The sequence below is a fragment of the Chiloscyllium plagiosum genome, chromosome 46, assembly GCF_004010195.1.
Source record: "Chiloscyllium plagiosum isolate BGI_BamShark_2017 chromosome 46, ASM401019v2, whole genome shotgun sequence".
Classification (NCBI taxonomy): domain Eukaryota; kingdom Metazoa; phylum Chordata; class Chondrichthyes; order Orectolobiformes; family Hemiscylliidae; genus Chiloscyllium; species Chiloscyllium plagiosum.
Genome location: NC_057755.1, coordinates 6,762,336 through 6,775,056, shown reverse-complemented (window position 1 = coordinate 6,775,056; position 12,721 = coordinate 6,762,336).

Here is a 12,721-nt window from a genome sequence, read left to right as displayed (position 1 = left end):
GTAAAAGGTAGATCGTGCCTCACAAACCTTATTGAGTAAATTGACGATTAGACCAAACAGGTAGATGAGGATAAAGCGAATTTCAGTCAGGCGTTTGATAAAACTGCCCACAGTATGCTATTGCACAAACTACGGAGGATTGAGGGTGATTTCGTGGTTTGGATCTGAAATTGGCTACCTGAAAGAACACAGAGCGTGTTAGTTGATGGGAAATGTTTATCCCGGAGCACAGTTACTAGTGGAGCACTGCATGGATCTGTTTTGGTCCACTGTTGTTGGTCAGTTTTTTTCAAAAATGACCTGGATGAGGAGTTGGATGGTTGGATTAGTAACTTTGCTTATTACACTAAGGTCGATATAGTTTTGGACAGTGCAGAAGAATGTTGGAAATTGGAGAAGGACATGTATAAGCTGCAGAGCTGGTCTGAGAGGTGGAAAATTGAGGTCAGTGTGGAAAAAGTGAGGTTATTCACGTTGAAAGGAGCAACAGGAATACAGGGTATTGGGCAAATGTTAAGTTTCTTGGCGGTGTGGTTCAGCGGAGGGATCTCAGTCTGCATGTACACAGATCACTGAAGGTTGCAACTCAATTTGATTGGTTTGTAAAGAAGGCATATGGTACGTTCACTTTTATTGGTAGAGGGATGGAGTTTCGGAAGCATGAGGTCATGGTGCAGCTGTAAAAATCTCTGGTGCGGCCGCACATGGTCTGTTGCGTACAATTCTGGTCACTACATTATTGGAAGGATGTGGAAGATTTGGAAAGGGTTCAGAGGCGATTTTCTCAAAAGTTGCCTGATTTGGAGGGAAGGTCTTTCGTGTAAAGGCTGAGATACTTGAAGCTGTTTCCGTGAAAGAAAAGGTTGGAGGAGACTTAATTGAGACATATAAGAAAATCAGAGGGTTAGATCGGATGAACAGTGGGTGCTATTTTTCCTTGGATGGTGATGGCTCGAATGAGTGGGTCAAAAGTTTAAATGGAGGGGTGACAGATATAGGACAGATGTCAGAGATAGTTTGCTTCCTCAGAGAGTACTAGGGCCAGGGAATGCACGACCTGCATCAGTTTTAGACTCTCCAAACTTAACGGGATTTAAATTATCATTGAATAGACATATGGACGAAAGTGGAATAGTGTAGGTTAGATGGACTTCTGATTGGTTTCACAGATCGGTGCAACATCGACGGACGAAGGGCCTGTACTGAACTGTAATGTTCTATGTTCTACGTAGTATAGATAAAACTAATACACCATTTACACTGTGTTGGAAATAAAGCAAAAATACTCGGAGAGATATTTTCAAAATCCGTAACGTTTCAGGATCTCTTGATACTACTATTAGGAAAGGTAAAACGAAACTTTGACAGTCGGCACTTTGAAACAAAAAAATGTGATGGTAATGCCCAGCCATCTCCCATTAGGATAGGAATGAGGATTGTTTATAATTTGGGGCAAACCGACGGATATATGATGTCAAGGATGTGTCAGTGAAGTCGGTCAGTGAGTTACTTAATGTATCAAAGATCAAGGAAAATGGGAGATGACCAAACAATTAACACAAGACCTCATGCAAATATTGAAAATGAGGAGGAGTTTTGATATAAGCAGAAGAAGCCAATTATATTTGCTGACATTTTAGAAAAAGAAACCGAACACGATTGAAATTAATTAGTTTAAAATTCAGTTTTACAATAAGACATGAGATGACAGGTGATAGTTTAACCTGAGAAACACCTTGTCTCAGATGAGAGAAGTGGATCTGAAGGAGAGTCCTTCATGGAAACCTCAGTCAAATACACTTTGCTTATCACTCAGCAAATGCCTCCTCAGTTAATTAAGGTGAACTAAATTCACTTCAGTTTCACTCGCCACATTTGTATCCTATTACGACCTGCAAATTTCTTTTATCTTGGAAACTATACAGTGGTGTGGATTCTGTTGATTGAATGATTCCTATACGGGAGTCACAATGGGAGATTAGACTGATGGTTCAGCACTGGAGCGAATTACACCATCCAGATTATTGACTTTTCTTCTTCCATCAGCAGAATGAATTGCAAATTTCTCACACGCTATTGACTCATATATAGCAAACAATAGAAGATGAAATATTTGAATATTTTATATTGCCTGGTGTGTTTGCATTTGTAAGTCACAACATCTTCTCTAAGACTAGCTTCGTCATGTTAACAAAAAGATCTCTCTCAGATCAGGCTTAACTTATTAAATTTCCATCGAAATTAATTCTCTTGCTGGATGGAACCACCGAATCATTTTTCACACACTGATAGAGCTATAGCGCTGGACAGCATCAAACCAAACCTTTCGGTCTAAGTCATCCATGCATATCAGATATTCAATATCTCAATGGTCTCATTTGACAGCAGTTGACATATATCCCTCTAAACCCTACCTATTCATATACGCATTCAGGTGTATTTTAAATGTTTTAATTGTACCAGTCTCCACCACCTCCTCTGACAGCTCATTCTGTACAAACTCCACTCTCTGCATGAAAAAGTTGCCGCTAAGTTCCCTGTTAATTTTTTTCCCCTCTTCACCGTAATCTGTGCCCTCTAGTTTTGGAATCTGCTACCCTGAGGAAATTACCTTGCCTATTCTCAAGATTTTATAAATCTCTGTAAGGTCACCTCTCAACCTCCAATGCTCCGGTGAAAATAGTCACATTCTATGCATTCTGTCCCTTCAGCTGAAAACGTCCACCCTGAACAATATCCTCATACATCTCTTCTTAGTTTTCCCATAGCAGGCTTCTAAGAATATACATTTGATCAGAAAAACTGAGATTCTGTTTTGTGCATCTCTGCTTTCTTGTTATTGAAGTCGAGGTCAGCGCCTGAATTTGTCTTTACACCATTTGTTGAAGAAGTATTGTGCCTGTTAAAGCAACAATACAAAGTTGTTTGCTTCCTGATTGTCCAGTTATTTCAACGTTTTTAAAGTTCAGAGAATTGAAACTTAGTTCTACGAATCAAATGAATAATCTTTGGAGCCGACAGTATGTTTTCTGCATGTATCGGCATCACCTGAAATCAAGAAATCTACGATCTCCTGCGACAGCGATGATCTAGATTGTCGAAGCAGCGAAAGCAAGGTGACCATTAAATCGCAGTTAATGTGTTTTTCTTTGTCACTTATTCCTTAATGTGCCTGTTTGTCTGTCTGTCGTGTTGTCAGAGTACCATCTCTAATCAGAGAGTACTGGAGTTAAATTTGAACCATTAGTTAGATTAGATTGCTGCTGAAAATTGCTATGCTTAGGTTAATTTACTGTTAAAAAATGTTTAATCTTTTGTTTGATGTATAGACTTCTGTATGGTATTGGTTGTTCACAAGGTCTATGTCTGGCGATTAAAAGAGTCTGTTTAGGAACGATTGCGATCAATTTTGCAAGGCACTGAGCATTTTAATTTTCCTGCATAGTAAATGCAAGGACCTGTAGAGGGAAATTGATTTGATTTGGTTGTCAGTCTTTGTACCTGAATAAATGCAACCTGTTGTAAGGGCAACTTCCATCATGCATTTTCAATAAGTTGAAATGAATTCAATGGAAGATGCTGGAAACAAGCCAACATATCAGTCCCTCCATTCTGTGTATTCAGTGATTTGTTATCCCATCGTGCACGTTCCATCACTCAGATGAAAAAAAAAATGCATGGAATTCTGTGTTGCAAATGATTCCACATTTCGTCCCAAAATTTGCAGACTTTTGCTATGATTGATTCACTTTTATGACATTTGCTCATTTAACTTACAGCGAACCTGATGACAGTGATAATTCTCTCCCGGGGAAATTGCGGCCTTTCCAGTTGTATCTCTGCTTATATGATGGCCATGGCAACAGCAGCATTACTCGTCTTGATCTTCAACATAACTGTGTTTCATATTCTCAGTGATCACTTTCCAAATTCGTTCCTTTCCTACACTGGTTTTTGTAAGTTCCTTAATTATATGAGCTCAGCCAACCTGGGCTTGACAGTGTGGTCCACAATCGTGTTCACATTTGATCGATATGTAGCTATATGTTGTGAGAGGCTGAAAACGAACTTTTGTAGACCGAGGATAGCGGCTGTAGTTATAATGATCACGACTGCCCTGGTTTACCTGGAGAACCTACCGTTTTTATTTGCATATGAACCTCAAAAGGTAATTGATCAGTTAGAGTGGGGTTGTCAGGCTAAGTTGAACTTCTTCACTTCGCCATTGGGTACAGCATTCTCCTGGTTACAAAGTGTTTTAGTTCCTTGGCTTCCATTTTCTTTGTTATTCACATTTAATTGCTTGACCATCAGCCGTATTGTAGTCGCTAATAGATCTCGCAGAGCTGTCCGGGGACACAATAGTAAGAGTCAAAGAGACCCAGAGATGGAAGGTCGAAGGAGGTCCATTATTTTACTCTTCACGATATCGGGAACTTTCATTCTTCTCTGGCTGACAGCTGCTGTGAGCTTCTTATCAACGAGGATAACAAATACTACACATTATCGTGGTGATTATGCAGCTCCTGCCTACATTGCCACTGAAACTGGCTACCTGTTCATGTATTTGAGTTCATGCAGTAACGTGTGTATTTATACTATCACACAAAGGAAATTCAGGGAAGAACTGAAGGAAGTGATGACATTCCCTTGGCCATTAATTCTGGCGTTGGTCAGTCGACGGATGTTTAACAGGAAGTAAACACTACCTCCAGCTCCTTTGTATTCCTCTGCCTCCGAAAGTTCTGTTGAGTAGAAATAAAGTCTCCTACATTTTAATTTCTCTATGGACAAATTGGATATTTCAAGAAAGAGTGAGAAGTGTTCAGTTATATACCATTTCTCATGAATTATGTTTCTTAAGTTACTCATATCAATGAAATAAAACAAGTAAACTTTATTACCGTGTGTGGGCACTATTCAAGTCATCTTGACGTGAGGGGGAGGATCTACTCTCATAAACCCAGACCCCCAGATTACATATCAATTCATTGCTCTTTCCATTTGAAATTACCAAGAACGCCCTGCCGTCTCAATCCTGCCCCCTGTCTGCAGCGCAGTGAATCTCAGAGTCATCTCAACCAACGTGAGAGTAGCTGATGGCCCTCTGGGACGATGGTGAATTAGGGATGAAAGTTTTTGTTAATGAGTGCATGAGGGTGGGAGCAATTCAGATGAATATTCTGATATGGAAGAGAGATTCCTATAGATAATAATGAGTACAACAGACAATTCAATTCAAAGTGAATAATTACAAGAATCATGGTTCCTGCAGCAGATTATGTCAGCGAGATGCACGGTCATGTCAAGGGGACTTGAATGGTGCCCATGCATTGAAGCTTTCACAGAAAAGGTTGTTGTAACATTACACAAACAGATGCATGGACTATTTAGGCGTAACATTTATTGGACTGTACAGAAAATGGCCCGAGTTTGGAAAACTGAGGACCTAATATCAAATTAGAGGCTATTCAGTAATTGAACAGCTCTGAAATTTTAATCTCGTGTATGCCATGCGTTATATTGACTTCAGATTTAAGATTCTCAGGAGAACTGTCAATGAGACTAATTGATCGTGCTGGAGCTGTGGAAACATAAACATTCTCTCTGCAAAAACATTGGAGATGCCCTTCCTTGTATTCTTGTGGCATTACAGAAATAATGTTACGAACGAATTTATTTCCAATGCGGGCGTCTTTGTCATATGGCAGGCCGTTCAACGTTAAAAATTGCAGGAGATGTAATGATCCTTTTATTTGTTTTAATAGTTTTCGTAGTATTTTAAATAGTTTTAAATAGGTTGGTTTTAATTAGCGTTAAATTTTAAAATTTTATGAATAAAATTGTTGTATTTTAGATCACTTCGGTGGTGGGTAAACCAGGTGGTAATAAATAAAATGCACGCTTCACGCAACAAAGGATGAGTGGTAATTCAGTCTAACGGTTGGTAACTTAGTTCATCCCTCGCCTCGCTGAAACTCTGCTTCACAATGTCATTTTAAGTTTTAATTTTTTTTACCGTCCCCTTTTAGATCTTCTGTCTGTGGTTTCGCTGGATAGGGTTTTTTCACTCGTCGACGAACGACGTTAAAATCTCGAAATGGACACGATGCATTAGGATTCTCCATGGTAATACATTGACCATGCAAGATGCACTTTTCAATTTGTAACCCATACTTTCCCATGTTCTCAGGCGAAGGCCCAGAGTTGCTTTAGTTACACTATTCATTTCTCAGATCGTGCTTTCAAGATCCTTGAAGGGGAGGGGGAGCAGCTCCAAGTCGTGGTCCCGTACGCACTAATGACATAGGTATGAAAAAGGATGGGGATTTCAAGCAGAAATTCGGTAGCGAGGATGGAAATTTGGAGTGAGAACAAACAGAGTGGTTATCTATGGTTTGTTGCCTGTGCCATGTGCTAATGAGGTAACGAATAGAGAGAATGGAGCTGAGCATGTGGCTCCAGGTATGGTGCAGGAGGGAGGGGTTTGGATACCTGGATAATTGGGGGCTCATTCAGGGGAAGGTGGGACCTCTAGAAGCAGGATGGTCCAACACCTGAATTAGAGGAGCACCAAAATCCTGGGCTGGTGGTGGGGAAATGTTTGCTAATGCTCTTTGGGAGGGTTTGAACTAATTCAGCAGCAGGATGGGAACGTAGCTCCAGTGTCCAGGAGGTTGAGAGTAATGAGTTCAGAAATATGGCTTCAAGGTCACAAGAGTGCGCTGACAAGCGGGAATTTGATTTGAAGTTTGCCTACTTCAACACCGGCAGCTTCCAGAACAAGTTGGGTGAACTTGCAGCATGGGTTGGCATCTGGGACTCCGATGTTGTGCACATTTCAGAGAGATGTTTAGAGCAGGCACGGGAACGAATATTGTACGTTCTGGGATTCAGACGTTTCAATGAGAATAGAGAAGATGGGAAAAGAGAGGGAGCTTTGGCATTGTTTGTCAAGGACAGTATTTCAAGAGCAGAAAGGATGCTTGAGGACTCGTCTACTGTGATAGTACGAACTGATGTTAGAAACAAGAAAGGAGTTGGCAGTTTTCCATATGCCTCTAAATAGTTCCAGAGATGTAAACAAATTATAGCAAAGATGATTCTGGATCAGAAACAGAAAACTCAGAGCCCCAGAAAAAATCATTTAACCGAATAAAGAATTATCTGAACGAAATTGTGCCCGCCTATCTCAATTGGATAATCGAGGTCCATCTGTATACTGGAGACCTGCAGTTGTGGTTGATGGACTGGAATAAAATCTGAAAACGAAATGTATCTGCTCCATGAATGCCCTTTAAGTTTGGAAAATTGTCGTACTTACATGGTGATAGAAGCAGAGTCACCGAGTCTGACAGCACAGAGAAAGGCCCATTGACCCAACTGGTCCATGCCGACCAAAATGTCCATCCACAATAACTCCATTTCCCTTCACTTGGCTCGTATCCTTCTAATCCATTCCTCACCATGTATTTGTCCAATGCCCTTTTAAATGCTGTTGTTGTACACACTTCGACCACTTCGATTGGCATCTCATTCCATAAGTGTGCCACTCTCTGAATAAAACATTTCCCCCACAGGTTTCCTTTTACTTTTTTCCCCTCGAACCTTCAACTGATATCATCCAATCCTCAATTCCCTAAACCTGGGATAAAGACAGAGTACTTTCACCCCATCCATACGTCATGCTCTTACACACTTCTATAAGATCGCCCATCAGTCTAATATGCTCTGAGCAAAAAAAAAACCTAGCTTCACCAATCTCTCTCTATAACTCAGACCATTGAGTCCTGACAGCACCCTTGTCTGGTCGACATGTAACTTGAGACTTATGACAATAATGCTGACAGCTAACTTTGCAAAAGGAAATCATGCGCTCAGCTGGTTATTGATACGCACATCTCATCAGTAATAATAAAAATGCAGTTGCAGTTCGCACTGCGCTTAATGGGATTTATTGTAAAGTTTTCAATTGGAAATGACGAAAGGGATGGTTGGTCAATGCTGGACAACCAGAAGTGCCCACATCCTTCAAATAAATCAAGCCTTTGCCCTCTTTTTCTGGACTCCCCCACTGCAGGGAAGAGATCTTGTCTATTTATCCTATCCATGCCCCTCAAGAATTTATTAACCTGTACAGATGCATCCGTCAGCCTTCGACGCTCCAGGGAAAATAGCCCTCGCCAATTCAACCTCTCCCAAAAGATCAAATTCTCCAACCCTGGCCACAGACTTGTAAATCATTTGTGAACCCTTCCACGTTTCACAACGTCTTTCTGAGAAGAAGGAGATCGGAAGTGCACGCAATATTCCAACAGTGACCGAAACAACGTCCTGTACAGCCGCAACTTGGCCTCCTGACTATCTTCTTCAATACTCTGAACAATTAAAGAAAGCAGACCAAACCCCTTCTTCGCTATCTTATCTACCTGCGACTCCACTTTCAAGGAAGTATGAATCTGCACTCCAAGGTCTCTTTGTTCAGCATTGCTCCCTATGACCTGACCACAATGTGTACAAGTGAAGATACGATTTATCTTCCCATAATGCAGCACCTTACATTTATCCAAGTTAAACTCCATCTGACACTCCTTGGCATATGGACCCATCTGATCAAGATCTCTTTACACTCAGAGGTAACCTTCTTCGCTGTCCCACTGCACCTCGATTGAGTCATAGAGATGTATAGCATGGAAACAGACCCTTCGGTCCAGTCCGTCCATGCCGATCAGATATCCCAACCCAATCTAGTCCCACCTGCCAGCACCTGGCCCATATCCCTCCAAACACTTCCTATTCATATACCCATCCAAATGCCTCTTAAATGTTGCAATTGTACCATCCTCCACCACTTCCGCTGGCAGCTCATTCCATACACGTACCACTCTGTGAGAAGGTTGCCTCGTAGGTCTCTTTTATATCTTTCCCCTCTCACCCTAAACCTATGCCCTCTAGTTATGGACTCTCCGAGCCCGGGGAAAAGACTTTGCCTATTTACCTTATCCATGCCCCTCAGAAATTATCCTGTACACTTCTGTAAGCACCCCCGTCAGTCTCTTACACTCCGAAGAAATAAAAGATGTACCTTGTCCAACCTCTGCATGGAATTCAGTCCGTTCAGTCTTGGCAACGTCCTTGTAAATTTCTTCCACACTCTTTCCCGTTTACTAATATCCTTCCGATACCAAAGTGAATAAAAGTGAACACCGTACTCTAAGTGCAGCCTCACCAGCATCCATTATAACTGCAACATATCTCCCAACTTCTCTACTCAGTGCTGTGACTAATGAAGGCCAGTATACCAAAAGCCTTGCTCGCTGCCCTGTCTACCTATGACACCCCATTCAGAGAACCGAGCACCTGAACTGGAAGATCCCTCTGTTCCACTCCACACCTTAAGGCACGGTCATTCACCATGAAACCCCGACCTGATTTGACTATCGAAAATGCAAGATCTCACACTGACCGGTATTAAACACAGTTAACCATTGCTCGTCCCACTTCCACAGCTGATCAAGGTCCTGCTGCAGTTTCTGACAACCTTCCTTACTGTCCACCATACCGCATCTATTCGTGTCATCTGCAAGCTTTCTAATCTTATCTTGTACATGCTCATCCAAATCACTGAGAACGATAACAAACTGCATTGTGACCAGCACTAAACCCTGAAGCACTCACCTAGTTACAGGCCTCCTGTCCAATAAGCATCTTCCACTGTTACACTCTGCTTCCTACCAACAAGTCAATTATGTATGTGTATCCAATTTTCTTGACCCCATGGATTCCATACGATCTAACATTCCACAGCAGCATAACATGTGGAACGCTGTCAAAGGCCTTACTGAAATCCACACAGAACACGTCTACCACCCTGTCGTCATCAGACTTCCTGGTCACATTATTGAGGTATGATCTCCCACACACAAACTCCTTTGTAGCAAACACAATGCTGTACTTGTCCTGGGAATGCCCTATTTAGACTGTGTAAAGAAAGTTTAATATGTTTCAACATCGTGGAGTCCCTGTCCTTAGAGTATTCAATAGAGACAATATAGAAAGAGTTTTACTCTGTATATAACCCTATGCTGCCCCTGTCCTGCAGTGTAGAGGAAGCTTTATTTTGTATCTAAATCAACTCCCCAATTGCCCTGTAGATTTAGATAGAAATGGTTTTGATATGGGAAGTCTGATGCATTGGCAGGAGAACTGAAATAATGTGAAATGTGATGTGATCATTTTTGGATGTTAGATTGAATACAAGATAAACAAAATAGTCACATGTTACATTGAGAGGAAGAATACAGAAAGTTGCTGGTCCATTTCTGTTCTGTTACATATCTCCAAGTGACAGATTGGGGCTGAATTACTGTCACAATGGGAAATGTCTCAAAAGCAGTTCACTGCACTGTATTAATGCATCATCAAAATGTGAATTCCCTCTGCAGGGATAGGAAATAGAGACAACTCTTTGAAGGTGATTAAAATGCAAATTCCAAATCTAAGGGCAGCGAATGCATGGGAAAATGTCACATTCGAGCTATGTCTGCTTTACCTTCGAAGCTCGGAGAGAATGAGGAGTGCAGATGCTGGAGATCAGAGTAGAATTGTGTTGTGCTGGAAAAACACAGCAGGTCAGGCAGCATCCAAGGAGAAGGAGAATGGACGTTTCGAGCATTAGAACTTCATCGGGAATAAGGCTTGTGTCCCAAGGGGGCTGAGAGATAAATGGGAGGTGGTGAGGGATTGGGACGGCGAAGGTGACTGGGAACGCAATAGATAGATAAATGTGTGGCTGATGGCGATCGGTTGGAGAGCAGGGTGCAGCAGATAGGCGGGAAGGAAGATGGCCAGATCAGACAGTTCGAGAGGCTGTTGCCGAAATGGAAGTTTTGGACTGGGATATGTTAGAGCAAGAGAAATTAGGAAACTGGTGATATCCACATTGACCCATGTGGTTGGAGAGTCTCACTCTCCCATCCTCGCAACGTGCAGTCGTCCACACCCTCCGCTCCAAACCTAACCTCACTGTCAAACCAGCAGTCAACGAGTAGTGGCGAGGCGGGGTGGGTGGTGTGGGGGTAAGCTGTGCTAGTTTGGCACACCGACCTCTTGACTGCTGAAGCCAGGCACCAACTCACAGGCACCTCCTCATATTAACCAGCCGAATATGACCTCACCTTCTCTCACCAAACCATTATCTCCCACACCATCCACAACCCCATGTCCTCTGGGGATCTCCCATTTTCATAGTCCAGGAAGCCACCCCACCCCATTCTAGCTCTTAGCCAAGATTCACAAACCTGACTGCCCCGGTCGACCTGCTCAGCCTGCTCATAGTCTCAGCCTGCTCCTTCCCCACTGAACTTATGTCTGCATACCTTGACACCATTCTGTTCCCATTAATCCAGGAAATTCACAGGTACGTTCGGGACACCACAGATACCCTCCAATAGCTCCATGAATTCATTTACACTGTCCCATAACGGCTTGGAGATGGGCATCCAAGGACATGGACTTCGATATCCGGTCCCTTTGCACATGTATCCGCCATGACGAAGTCCTCAAAGCCCTCAATTTCTTCCTCTCACGCCAACTCAACCAGTACGCTTCAAATGACCTTTCACTCCTCACCTTCAACAAAATCAGGAGCTGAAATTGGCCTGTCGCAAAGATGTCACTACAGTTGTTATGGGGGATTTTAACATGCAGGTAGACTGGGAGAATCAGGATGGTATTGGGCCACAAGAAAGAGACTTTGTGGAGTGCCTCAGAGATGGATTCTTCGAGCAGCTGGTGCTGGACCCGACCAGGGAGAAGGCAATTCTGGATCTGGTATTGTGTAACGAACCAGAATTGGTCAGAGACCTCGAAGTGAAGGAGCCATTGGGAAGTAGTGACCATAATACAATAAGCTTCAATCTGTAATTTGAGAGGGAGAGGGTACAGTCGGAAGTGACAGTACTTCTGTTGAATAAAGGGAATTATGGAGCTATGAGGGAGGAGCAGGCCAAAGTTCAATGGTACAATACCTTAGCAGAGATGACCATGGAGGAACAATGGCGGATATTTCTGTGTATAATGCAGAAGTTGCAGGATCAGTTCATTCCTAAAAGGAAGAAAGATCCCAGGAGGAGGCATGGGCGGCCGTGGCTGACGAGGGAAGGAAAGAAACATATAAAGTTAAAAGAGAAAAAGTATAACATAGCTAAGATTAGTGGGAAAACTGAGGACTGGGAAGCTTTTAAAGAGCAACAGAGGATTACTAAGAAGGAAATACGCAGAGGAAAAATGAGGTACGAAGGTAAACTGACCAAGAATATTAAGGAGGATAGTAAAAGCTTCTTTGGGTATGTGCAAGGCAAAAAAATGGTTAGGACAAAAATTGGGCCCTTGAAGACAGAAACAATATTACTAAGAACAAAGAAATGGCAGAGGAATTAAAAGGGTACTTCAGATCTGTGTTCACTGGGGAAGACACAAGCAATCTCCCTGAGATAACAGTGGCTGAAGGACCTGAACTTAAGGGAATTTATATTTGCCAGGAATTGGTGTTGGAGAGACTGTTAGGTCTGAAGGCTGATAAGTCCCCGGGGCCCGATGGTCTACATCCCAGGGTACTGAAGGAGATGGCTCGAGAAATCGTGGATGCGTTGGTGATTATTTTCCAGAGTTCAATAGATTCAGGGTCGGTTCCTGAGGATTGGAGGGTGGCAAATGTTAT